This window comes from Alosa pseudoharengus, unplaced genomic scaffold (assembly GCF_046254945.1).
Source record: "Alosa pseudoharengus isolate Yale_2024_CS ecotype anadromous, Long Island Sound unplaced genomic scaffold, YU_APseudo_1.1 YU_APseudo_1.1_scf_7, whole genome shotgun sequence".
Taxonomy (NCBI): domain Eukaryota; kingdom Metazoa; phylum Chordata; class Actinopteri; order Clupeiformes; family Clupeidae; genus Alosa; species Alosa pseudoharengus.
Window position 1 is genome coordinate 5,685,698 of NW_027468859.1, and position 13,766 is coordinate 5,699,463.

At 39.4% G+C, this 13,766-nt stretch overlaps 1 long non-coding RNA gene across 1 annotated transcript; it reads left to right on the forward strand.

The window, feature by feature from the left end:
• The first annotated feature begins 7,986 nt into the window (after nt 1–7,986).
• On the forward strand, nt 7,987–9,569 carry LOC143110070 (uncharacterized). The gene is made up of 3 exons (XR_012984046.1): nt 7,987–8,070; nt 8,630–8,719; nt 9,030–9,569. It is a non-coding gene; the product is annotated as an uncharacterized LOC143110070 (long non-coding RNA).
• The last annotated feature ends 4,197 nt before the right edge of the window (nt 9,570–13,766 follow it).

Consider the following 13,766-nt stretch of genomic DNA (forward strand, 5'->3'; position numbering starts at 1 on the left):
GACAGTTCTCCATCCCTGCTGTTAAGAAAGACACGCAAATGGTAGCGGTCAGCTCTGAGTAGACTATCGCCACAGCCACACACACACACACAAACTGTGTTTAACACAGCCGTGCCTAATTACAGATTCCAAACCTCCTCTCAAGTACTCACACACACACTAACACACACAGTTTCCAGGGGGATACATACACATATGTATGTATGTTTGTTTTTTGGACATTTCAGATAGCCTTAATTGCCGACTACAGTGTGTGTGTGTGTGTGTGTGTGTCAGAGAGGGCTAATAGGGAAGATATGAGTGAGTGTTTTCCAGTTACGTCTGTGGACGCGTGTGGGTTTAATGAAAATATACATGCTCATTTGTGTAGGCTATGTGTGTGCACTCATCAGTATGGTGTGTGTGTGTGTCTGTGTGTGTGATGTGGAATTTGTGTCACACCAACAGGTGAACATATCAACTGAAGGTTGCCAAGGAAACCACATCACCCTTTGAGAGATGTAATCACTATGTGGTTTCTGTGGGATTGAAATGTTAATTTTTGGAGAGTAGTTGGACTGTCTTTAGAGGTCATTGAACATGAAGAAAAATTATGTCTCCATTTTGTTTTTACCTGTTTCAACCCTATTTTTGTGAAATTTTATATTTCACACCATAAATTTTGCCTAAATCACTGGCTATGTTGAATAAAGTTCACAAAACAGTTATTTTCTTATTTTCAACAGTATGATTGTATGTCAGTATTATGATTGTATGTCAAACAATTAGAGATAAGATCAATAACCAATCAGTTTCACCAAATACACATACTCCATTGCTGAAAATCACAGAATCACAGATGAGACCTCAAACAACATTTAATTAATTTACATATACACAACATATTAGATCTCACCTCCACAATTTCCTCATCAAAATCTACAACTAGTCTACTAAACCTTATTCCTACTCACCTTCTTAAGACTGCTCTCCCCTTCTGGATAATGTTTTGCTCTAGATTATAAATAATTCAATGCTATCAGGGCATGTACCGCAGTCGTTTAAGACATCTGTTATTAGGCCCTCCTTCAAAAAACCTAGCCTTGTATACTGGTCCTCCTGGACCTCAGCGCTGCCTTTGACACCATAGACCATGACGTACTACTTAGGCTTGAAAATTACTGACATAACTTAGGCATCAAAGACTCAGCACTTGCTTGGTTTAGATCATACCTTCCTACAGTCAACAATTTGTACAGGTCCATAATAAACCATCTACCCAGATTATGGTAAAATATGGAGTGCCTCAAGGCTCAGTACTGGGGTCCCTGTTGTTTAGCAGATGATACATAACTATACCTCTCCATAAAACCTGATGAATTAACCCCGTTAGCCAAACTTGACACATGTATAAGAGATATAAAGACATGGATAATGAATAATTTCCTGCTTTTGAACTCATGTTTTAGTCATGGTTTTAGGTTCTAAAAAGATGAGGGATATCCTATCCACATCACAGGCTAAATATAGTGATCTTCCACTGACCTCATTCACAAGTGTTAAAAACCTAGGAGTTATAATTGACCAGGACCTAGCACTAAGTAATCAAATAAAACAGATCACCAAAACTTAATTTTACCATTTAAGGAACATTTCAAAGACAAGAAAGTCCTTATCCTTACCAGATGCCGAGAAATTAATCCATGCTTTTGTCACCTCAAGGATAGACTATTGCAATGCTATTACGCTGGCTGTAATAATACCTGTCTAAAGAGCTTACAGCTTATACAAAATGCAGCTGCTCACACACACAAAAAATATGAACATATTTCCCCCATTCTAGCATCTTTACACTGGCTACCTGTTAAATGTCATTGACTTAATGACAAAATATTACTTATAGTTCTTGGTTGGTTGCCTGCATTGAAAGAGGACACCTCATGAAGACGCTCTTTTGTCTGCTTCTGACAGAAGAAGCACTTGATGGCAGCAGCTGCTGCTGAACAAGTGTACAAAGTCCCTCTAGATGGACTTGATGCCGTTGCAGGTGTTGCTGCAGGTTCAGAAGATGGTCTACCATGTCTTTTCTTAAGACACTAAGTCCTGCCTGCTTCACATGATTTCTAGTAGCGAATCTTAGCATGCTGCAGATGCTCACTGTTACAGGTGGATTTGTAGCAGTTCCTGTGCCAAACTGCTTTGTTCTGTTGTAAAATAACTGCACTGTAACAATGTAATCGTTGGCTGATCTGTGCTCCCCATCTCCATACTCTCTCATGGACAAAAACAAGAAATTTGGCATATGTCTCTAGTGATGGGTCATTCACCAGTCCACACATATCTGCCACTGGATACATAGCCCAAAATCTGTTTCTTTTAGAATATGTGTGCCATCACCTGACTAACAGAAAGACACACCTCAGATTATAACCTAACTAGACTGTGCCACCATGAACTATGAAAATGTGCTTGCTTAAATGTAGAAGGCTAGAAGGTCACTAATATCGCCAACCATGAAGAACAGAGCACTAAATGCTTCAGGTTATTTGATATTCTAAATTCTATCACTGCCAGCTATCAACAGCCAACTGTCACTGGTAGTGTCTCTCTTTGTCTTTCTCTCTCTTACACACACACACACACACACACACACAAACACCTGTCTGTTTGTCTATCTGATCCTTTACCGTTTCTTTTCTTCACACTTACATAGGCTACGGAAGGCCTTAGAGACTTCAGCTGGTACTAGCTATGTAAAAGTCTATTAAACATGCGAATCCCACAAGCCCCCAAATTAGACACATAGGCCCCCCTACTAATGGGGGGTAATTTAGAAAGAAGGTATGTTATTGTGAGTGTGTAAATGGACTTTGACCTATACCGTCAAAGGATGAGATGATTTCATTCATTCATGAATCAATTGATTAAATCCACATTTGTATGTAGGTGTCTAGTGGTTGTATTTGTATTTGAATGTATCTTAGGCATTTGTGTGTATCTGTAGGCTTTATTTTCCTCTGTTTTAGGTACAGTATTTGTGTGTGGTGTGTTAGGCATTAGTGCATGCTTCTGTTTATGTTTGTATGGAGGTATTCATATGCTTGTTTTTTTATGTTTATGTGCCTGTGTTTACAGAGTGCTTGTGCATGAATGTGGAAACTTGGCTGCGTTTGTCAGACACTTCTGCGCTTGTATGCAGATTTCCCAGATAGCAAAAATACACTGGGACGGAACTGGGCCACACCAGAGCCCGTCTACGGAGAGCCTGGCCACTCCGTATTAAGTCCCATTAATTTAGTAAATAGAGTTAACTGGGGGCGATCGCTGACAATCCAGTTGGGGAAAAAAAACTAGTGTCTTTTTTATTTAGCCTATATCAACAACCTACGGCTGTAGAAGTGCAGTCCCAGACAAAGTTTAAGTAGGCTAGGTGTTCCCATCGATATTCAGACTGTCTTCATGCCTCAGTCATCTCCATGGTCAATCTGAAACAACACAAAATAAACATCAGCCATTTATTCCTTTTGCACTGCTATCCAAATGGGCAGACTGAAACTGCTACTGCCAGATAAATAAATTAAGTTAAAATAAATCAGAATTATTACACTGCCAGGTGAATAAATAAAACACATAAATAGGATAAGAAAAGAACATTTACTTTTTCTTGATGCCATTAAAAGTGTAATGCGCAAATACAGATTTATTTTATTTTATGTTATACATAGTATTATTACATTTTTATTAGATTTTATTGCCCCAAGTTGTATTATTTTATAGGTGGAAATTATTTTTCTGTTTGTTTTTTGGACATTTCAGATTGCCTTAATTGCTGACTAGTGTGTGTGTGTGTGTGTGTGTGTGTGCAGCATGTGTTTATGCTGTATTAGTTGCCTGAAGTTATTTTTGTGCCATCCATAGAGGCCTGCAGAAGTCTGCAGCAGGCAATTGTAGAAGTCTGTTTGTGTCTGTGTCTGTTTGTGTCCAGTCTGTTAAAGGCTGTGGCTGAATAAGGCTGTTTTGTGTCCTGATGGTTGTTGTAATGGGATACTGACCTGCAGAGAGCGTACAAGAGGTTAGGTTGTTAAAAAAAAAACATGACTGTGTAAAACTGGAGGATGAGTAAAGCTGAATGACATCACACTATATCAGAATTGCCCTTACAAGCCCTAAAGCATCTGGATTAACTGGAGTTTATATGGAAGAATCCAGGGGCGGAGCTTGAGGGGGTGCGGCACGCCCCCGGCCCGGGACCCGCAGGGCCCGGTGCGAGGGCGCCCCTCCCCCACCTCCGGGTAAGGTGGGATGGGCCTCTCTCACGGCACAAGGCCAACGGTTTCTTTTCAATCATTTTCATCAGAGTGGGACGTATTAGGCTTATAGGTTGCCCCAGTCAGGACGAGTTATGACTTACGGTTGCTGAAAAGTTTTGAAATTTACTTTGATGATTTAGTAGGTGTAAAATATTGAATAAAACGTTCTGCTGTATGACTGGCTTTATTTTAACTCTCATATTGAACTTTACGACGTGCAAATTTACAAAATTGGATCAACGATATTGTCTCCTACAGGCGTCAATGAGAGAACACTTACACTTACATGATTTTGGTTTCGATTTTCTAATTGGAGTAAGTCTTTGTGACAACACGTCATGATACATTTGATAATGTTTGATCGTTGTTTTGGTATGAAGCATCTTTTACGTAGCCTAATGAATGCGCTCTAGAAAGTGAAAGTAGCCTAACCTAGGCCTATATGCGATCTGTGTCTGAGCTGTCTGTGCACGTCCGCAATTGATTACGTTCCTCAAATGGAGAATACATCAATCCCATGGTATTTTTTACCCTAAAAAGGTAGCCACGTTACAGCTCCGTTTCATATTTGCCTAGGTTAGGCCTAGCCTACTAGCCTACAATAAATGAATTGAACGAACTCAACTGACAACACGTATATAAGCCTACTGATTCGGTCATTGAGACTACAGAATACAGACTACAGAATACAGTAGCCTAGGCCTACAACAAACTTTCTGTCTTTCTGAAGTTTATTTTTGTATTCCGGGGTACAGTAGCCTAATTGCCTAATGTCTTGACAATAGTTTTTCTTACCGGCTTGCTGTTTAAACTGACTGCGCCGCTCTGAACTTTCCTGAAGTAATAGTAATAGTAGGCTACATTTTGTAACATTTATAGAGAAACCGAGGGGAAGTTAAATTAGAAATTAGAATCGTTGGAAATTGAAAACACATACAAAAAAAAATTCGGGGCTTTTAAAAAGAGATTCGGGGCTTGAGCCCCCGAAGCCACCCCCTCGCTCCGCCAATGCAACCACCCAGCAGTAACTTCTGCATTCGGTGAGATTTGCACCGCCCTAATTTTATTTTTGACTCTTCCCGTCACCGTTGCAACCTCTGATCGCTCATTCTCCAAGTTAAAGATCATTAAAAACCACTTGAGGAGCACAGTGGGACAGGAGAGACTGAGTGGACTTGCCATGTTGTCCATAGAGAATGAGAGAGCAAAGAAAATGGACATACAGAGCATCGTGGACGAGTTCGCAGAGCGCAAGGCTCGTCGTATGCCCTTCAAATAGTGCTGCGTATTATTGTTGTTTTATTATTAGGGGTCATGTAGCCTAATGTTTTTGTTGTTGTTCTCTTGGTTACACTCCTACGTTCGATGGACTCTTCGTGGCGCTGACGCTTGTAAGACCCGCTGTTGCGGGCATGTGTATGTTGTAAAATTATGTTATGATGAGTTTAATAAAGGGCCTGGTTCTCGCTCTTGTGTGACTTGTTCCGCCACTGGAAGAATCGCTGGTTACTGTGTGGTCTGCTCAAATACTGAATGAACAAATTTGTAGACAGACAGACAGACAGACAAAGCCAAGCAGACAGACAGGCGAGAAATAAACTGCCCTACACTGTATTCCCCAAAAGTGTTATAAACTCAATAAAATTGCAGAGCTGTACTCAAAGCTGCCATATTGTTCAGGCACCACAAAAGTTTTAAGTTCACTCAACTAGTTTCCCAGTTATTGATTATTTTGACAAGATTAGCTCTTAGTATATGAGTAGAACTGACCTCCAAACTCATTTCTTTCAAGAGTGGATTGAAATGACGTCTGACGTAATAAAGACGTGCAACTTCATTGGTTAGGTTCATATCAACATGGCAAATAACCTAATAACCTACACAAACCAACATAAACCAATAAAAAAATCGGAAATCCCAATGTATGGTGAATTAACTAGTCTACGATCGATTGTGGCAGTTGTAAATTGATACACTTTGACATCGTAGGCCTAAGACTAATTGTTTGCAAGGACTGCTGCGCACCCCAGGCAAGCTGCAAGCAATCAGTGAGATGATCCATCAATCATCATCATCAGACTGCAAGCCTTATAGCCTCTACCACACAAAGGTAAGAACACGCCTTAATGAAGGTGTAGCCTACTTTGTTTATTTATTTGTGTACCGTCTTCCAGCGGGCAGACCTCAGCTAAAGTGTAGGCTATGTAAGAGAGACCTTTTGTGGGCTAGCTGCATGTTTTAGCGAGTTAACTAAAGTTTGTTGTCTGAGCTGTCACTGTCAGCCAGCCAGCCAGCCAGTCTGTTGTTGCACTAGTTTAGTGGAAACAGGACAGACAAACAGTATGGTTTAGCATTACCAAAGATCCTTTTATCAACCGTTTCTGGTGTGGCCTAGTTTGGCCGCGCAGGTTAGACACCAAAGCAACGTTTCATAAGTTGGAAATCAGTCACATGACACGCACAAACAGGCAGCACACTATTTAGTAGCCTACCATAAGCTGCCATAAGCTATATGGTTCACATTAGCTGCTAGATGTAATGCAAAGTAACACTGCAGGGTAATTCTTCAACTATGATACTTTTCTTGTCCTTGGAAGAAATAAGAAAAACTAAAAAATATTTAGGCAACTTTTGTTTTTGGTGGTGGAAATGACATGGTGACGTGGTGGAAATGGCATTGCCCTAAAAACACAGTTTATTTGCTTCATAGTAAGCCTACTAAAGAATCTAGTAAAAACATCATAATTACATAACGTATGGCAGGGACGCATTCTTTTGTTTTAAATCTTAATGCTTTTAAATCTTAAATTTGTCTATGTATGTCATGTCATCTCCACCACACTTTGTCATTTCCATCACAACACATATTTTAAGTTAAACATGTAAAAATAATACAACATTTCTGGAAAATTAATAAATTGAATATTTTGCCTGATATGTGTAATATTTAATAAAATACATTTGGAACAGTAGATGTTATTTTTGCTATACACATGTTTTGTTGTGTTTTGGAAACATGTGATTGGGCAGTCGTGGCCTACTGGTTAGGGCTTCGGACTTGTAACCGGAGGGTTGCTGGTTCGAACCCCGACCAGTAGGAACGGCTGAAGTGCCCTTGAGCAAGGCACCTAACCCCTCACTGCTCCCCGAGCGTGGCTGTAGCAGGCAGCTCACTGCATTGGGATTAGTGTGTGCTTCACCTCACTGTGTGTTCACTGTGTACTGAGTGTGTTTCACTAATTCACGGATTGGGATAAATGCAGAGACCAAATTTCCCTCACGGGATCAAAAGAGTATATATACTTACTTATACTGGAAATGACAGTTAGACTTTTGGAATAAAATGTCAAAAATATATATTATTCAAGTGAAATCTTTACAGCCACTATTAGGGCAAGTTTCTAGAAAGAGTAGATAATTAAACCATGCAAAAAGATTTTTACTGAAAGACATTTTCTGAAAATTACCAGGTCAAAGAGTACCATAGTTGAAGAATAACCCTGCAGCAATAGCATATGTCTTATATAAACGTCAATTCCAGTTTTGTTAACACGGATAGGAAGGCAAGTTGTAGCTCCTAACTTACTGACAATAGCCTAAGCATGATCAATGGCAACATCCGACTCTGATAGGCCTGCCTATACAGAGAGATGAAGAGACTGTCTGACTGACTTTTGTTCAAAAAAGTGAAATAATTCTGTTCATAATATTTTTCCCCTCAGGACCAGATGGCTGTGTGACATGTTTTCAGTTCTGTGCAAGGAACCACCATCACACCATGGTAAGTGATAACCATTTACTAGTGTCACAATGTAGCCAACGTGTAGCCTATATTATTATAAGTTATAGGGATATTTTGTAAGCATTTATTTACCAATGAGAATAGCCTAGCCTAATGTTATCCCTTTGCATCTCTCCACAGGGATACAAAGGCTAGGTTTGAGTGATGTTTTTGTATCAAAGAAGGGATGACACCTTAGACTTATTTTATGTGGCATTTTCAAAATGTGTTGGCTATGCAGGTCATATGACGCCTCTTCCGAGACACAGGCTCAGTTACTTTGCCATTATTAATTAAATCACAGTCAGTTTTCAAGGGTCAGCCCATTACCATGAATACACCACTCATGCATTTGCTCATTCCAGTCTATTAATGCACTGAACATTCATCTCTCACGATTTCATAGAAAGACAGTGCAGGAGGTTGCATATCAGGAGCGTGAAGGAGTTAATCTTGTATTTACATGTCACCTGTACTATAGTCTTATTTAATATATGCATAGGATTAATATTATGCTGATTTGTCTTCCCATTACCCCACAATCCCTCTGTCTTTCTAGGAAGACGTCAATGTCAACAGCAGAAGGAAAATTACTCTTCAGGCCCTTCCCATCTTCCTGTGGGAAGATGGATTTTTTAAGACCTGTATCGTAAGTTTTTGATTAAATTGTGTGTCCTCTTTCACTCTTTCTTCTTTTTTTACTTTGTCTTCTCTATATATCTCTATTTCTATTCAGCCCTCTCTGATACTACCTTGCAGCCAAAAGACAACAACCACAACCATCTTCCTAGCCACCAGAATAGCAATTAAATCATACTACAGTAATTCACCAAGAATGTCATATTTGGGAATTTTACCTTAACTTTTCATTCACTGGTATTTCATATTATATTAAATACACATGTAGTGTTTTTCATTGACTACTCTACACATTAACTAATTACTGTCATGTTCTTCAGGCAGAAGAAATTGACCTGCCAGACTTCTCCGATGCAGCTGTAGCTATTCTCACTGTCTCGGGTGATACAGACTCCCTTGTGAAGTTTGGTCCTGCTATCCATTCTATAGTTCTTGACGGAGATATTGTTGTGTGTGATATAGCAGAGTTGACAGAGACATAATTTGGATGTTTGGCTTAATTTATGCACTTCTCGACTATCTCGATTATCCAAAGCAATTGTCCTACACATTTAATTTCATTCAAAAAATGATAATGGGTTTGGAAGACCTGAAGCGGTTACCTCCTAGACTGCTGCTTAGCCTTAAAAATAAATTGCTGATGATGGATGAGTAAGCATTCTGTTTTCCAAATCTCATGGTTGGTACTGCCAGCATGTTAATACATGTCAAGCAAGCAATGGAGCTTTTCACTTTTATTTATGTTGGCCTATTATTTTGTTATTTGAGTATTATTACCTTTGTTGAAGTGGTAAAAGGTTGTTATTTCTTTGATGTTCTGTATTAACCGCATTGCTGGGGATGTTGTTCTTTTAGAATTCTAATGGAATTCTTAAATAAATGGAATCTGCATTGAAATTGTCTTTTGAGTAGTTTTTTATTTGAATCATACAAATAAAATATTTTTGATTTTGAGGTAAATAGTAAACCTAAACAGTCAAAAAATGTGTTTCAATAGAGTGAAGTCAACTTAAAAATATAAGAGACTGAAGTGACGATGTTTAGGTTTGAGAAACTGAATGAGTCATGGTGATAACATGAATATATTATTAGGAGTCATAACTTAAAAACATCAACTCCATTTCCAGTGTCAATTTTGTTAGTTTTAACAATGGTTTCAAAATGATCAGGTTCATTGAACTTATCAACGATTTAAGTAGCGATTACTTAAAATGTTTGTTTGTCAAATTATTATGTTTCAGTTCATCAACTTCCTAAACAAATGAGTGTGAATAACTTCTAGTTTAGAGTAGTAATTACTTAAAATGTTTGTTTGTTGAAATTATTTGTTTTAATGTTGTTCATTTTCTCAAAGATTTGGAGTCTTAAGAGCTTGTCTGACTAATGTAACAATAACTTAAAACATCTATTTCTTACATTATTCTTTTTAATTTTATCCTTGTCCTTAAAGATTTTGAGCATTAAAAAAAGTCTAATTTTAAGTAGAAATTACTTAAAAATATTTTTTAACATAGCTAAATATTTTGAGGTAATCAGTTTCATCAAATATTTTGAGTTCATTGAACCTGTTGGGGTTTACAGTGTAGTGAGGAATGCTTCACACTGTCTCATGTCACTCTCAATGTTTCCAGGCTGTGTATGTGTGTGTTTGTGTGTGTGTGAGAGAGAGAGGGATATGGATTGTCTGTGTTTGTGTGTCTGTGCTGCTCTCACTGTTTCCTGGTCTCTCTCTCTCTCTCTCTGTGGTAAGAGAGGGAGAGAAAGAGAAATTGTCAGTAGCCACTCCCATGGTTTTTGGGATTTGTGTGTGTGTGTGTGTGTGTGTGTGTGTCGCCCTCACTCACTTCACCAGCTGGGTGTCAGAGAAGCACCTACAGTCTGCAGGAGACTAACGGCACTAGCGGTCACTCTTTTTACACACAGCCACAAACTTGACGAAAATAAATTAAATGTGAATTCTGTGAACTCCCCTCTCCATCCATGATATGCAAAGGACATACACGACCTGGTGAGTTTTCTACTGAGTCATGAGTGGTTCCCAAATGTCATCTGGTTCTGTCACGGCTTAAAACAGGCTTGATATGAGCCATCAAAATGGATTTCTCACTTTTTTCTTTATTTATTGAAGAGAATACCTGTTTTTTTTGTTTTGTTTTTTTAAAAACAAGTGCATTAAAATTACCAAGTGCATTAAATCCACCCATCTGCACTGTTTGGAGTGCATGCAGAGATGATAATTAAACTAGTTTTGGGTTTGGACGTGATGTGAATGTTTCACTAAACTGCTGTCAACTAAACTATGGCGTAGCCAACGCTAGCCTTCACACACTTGAGTGCTGGAAGTGTGTGTTTGCCTTGATAGCATCAGTTTAGGGGTGAGCACCAGAAACGAATCCAGGGCCAAGCGCTTGGATGTCCATCAGTGGAGAGGAACTGTTGGAATGTTCCGGCGAGTTGACGGACTCACACAGCGGACACACTGTGGACACGACAGCTGAGGGGAAAGGATTCAGAGAGAGAAAAGAAAAAAAACAGGTCCATGAACAGACACACACACACACACACACACACACATTGCCTTCACAGAGAAGAGAATACCAAAAAAAGAAAACATAGCGAAGGTCGCCATCACTGTCTTCACAACTAAACTTTCTTTCATGGATTTCTTCATGGTCTAGTAAAGTGTGTGAGCTGGGTTGCCAAAGGGCAATGACATGTAAAAAAAGAAGCAAGGCCAGGCACAGACAGACCGACATGACCAGCTATCACACAGAGGGAAGGAAAAAGACCATACGGTGAAGGCTGTCAACTTCTGAACTTCAACAACACTGAAGGAATTCCTCCAGGCCCACTCATAAATCACCTCTCCATCCTCACACTTCTTTCCCACGTTGGTACGTGTGGACTAGCCCTAAATGTGTGTACAATCCCATACAGTCATGTGTGCAAAGGCTCATTAAATGTGTGTACAATCCCATACAGTCATGTGTGCAAACTGTAGGCTCATTAAATGCTGGATGTTTAAAAAACAGCTATGGCACGGAGCCCTCTGTCCATACTCTGTGTTCGTTTTTGTCTTTTCTTTTTTTTGGCACATTTACCTCAAGCAGCACTATGGATATGGACGAAACAGATCAATGTATGCAGACCTATTGATTTCCGGCATGTTAAGGGAGTGTAAACTAGGCTTGAGAGTGCTGGGGAAGGATCTCACACAGCAAAGGAGTCTGTGGCGGACCCGCCCTCAAGCCGCCAGATCCGCCGGACAGTCAACCTCCGATTTGGCTATGGGCACAGAACACAATCCGACTCCGGCAGCGCGCCCTCAAACCGCGGGTCCGCGGCGGACCCCGTGCAAATGCGCATATCGAATACGCCCTCTCAAGTCTGCTAACGGCTCTTTCCTCAGTTTTCTCGCTGATGGAGTGGAAGACGGCGGCGTCTGAAGGCTCACTGTAAGTATGCTCCTATATGCTTTATTTTTGAAGTTACCTAGTCTATCCAGTGAAAATTTACTTCCATAACACAAGTTACTTACTTATCTAGCTTTGCTTGCTGATATAATCCAATTAGAAATTTGTTATAACGTAACATTAATGGCCAGCTTGATGGCTGTAGCTTCTAGTGCTAGCTCATATTAGCTGCCAAATTACAAACCTGCTAGTTTCTAGGTTGCGCACGCTAATTTAGCTAAAGGCTTATTTTAATTTAGGGCTAAATCCTGTCTAACTTGAGCTTTGTTAACGTTTCATAACTTAACTCAAAATTGCGTTTAAAATGAGCTAGCTGCTAAGCTAACTTCAAGTGTTTGCCTGTGAACAACAAAAGTTGGCTTGCGTGAGCTAGCGTTAGCTTGTTGGCTATCGATAATGTTAACAGGAAAACTAGTTTTTTTTCTTATTGATCATGGACTCGGGCGCTGTCTTAAAGAAAACCTAGGCTACTTTGGATGTGTTTAACCCTTAGAACCCGATTGACGCAAAGTGCGTCAAAAAACATACCCCTTCTTCTCTGTTACATTGCTCTGGAACGGTTCATCGCAGCGAGATGACGATCTGTACGATCAAGTATGAAAATTAAAAAAAATCATGAAATTAAATCAAATTGCATCATATTTACAGTCTATACTTCTCTGCGTTCACCTGCACACACATTACTCTAGTTTGAATTACTCGCGAACCCGTGATCGCATCGATATGGCAAGCATGTCAGATGAAAGAGGAGACTCAGAGCTATCATTTGATACCAAGTACATCCTTCTGGGTTATAAAACAGACGAAGTGACAGCAACTTCATATAGCTGGACTTACCCCACGTTTTTGTCTGTTCTTGTGGCAAAGCATGTTTATAATCCAATGCTATCATGTGTTTCTCTATGGCAAAGCATGTTCATATTCCGGTTTTGAGATCCTAGCAAATTCCTGCATGGCATCCAATTCAAGGCTCACATTGCATCCCAATTTGTTCAACAAATAAACACCTTTTTTGCCTTTACTTTGTTCATGGCAATGCAGTAAAAAGTTGAGAATTATTATGACAGCATACACACAGGCACGCAGGCTAACACGTAACCTCGGGTCAAGTCAGGTCAGATCAGTTCGTGTCACAGATATGGAGCTCAGAAAGGTCATTTTTCATCACTAAATAAAAAATGGCATTTATTTCCGTAAATCACACAGCAAATATTTCTGTAAATTGCTCAGCCCCAGAGTATCCCTCCAACATGGCAATTATATTGCCCGATTCAGGACAGTCTGCCCTACACACACATGAAATGCATGTAGAGCTGTGAGCTTGCTGTGGTGAGATACATGTCGAAATATAAGAATTTTTATAATACACTTTTTATATTTTAATTCTTTAAAAATCAAAATAAAATCAATGCTAGTATTAATACATGAAATTATGGCAGATCTGAATAGCCTAGACTCTCCTGAAAAAAACAATATATAATATATGGAGTGTAAGATTGGTAATGTTACATATTTGGCAGTTTCTTTCTGATGATAAAAGTAATGTATATTTATGTTCTACATCTGTGTTACAGGTCATTCACC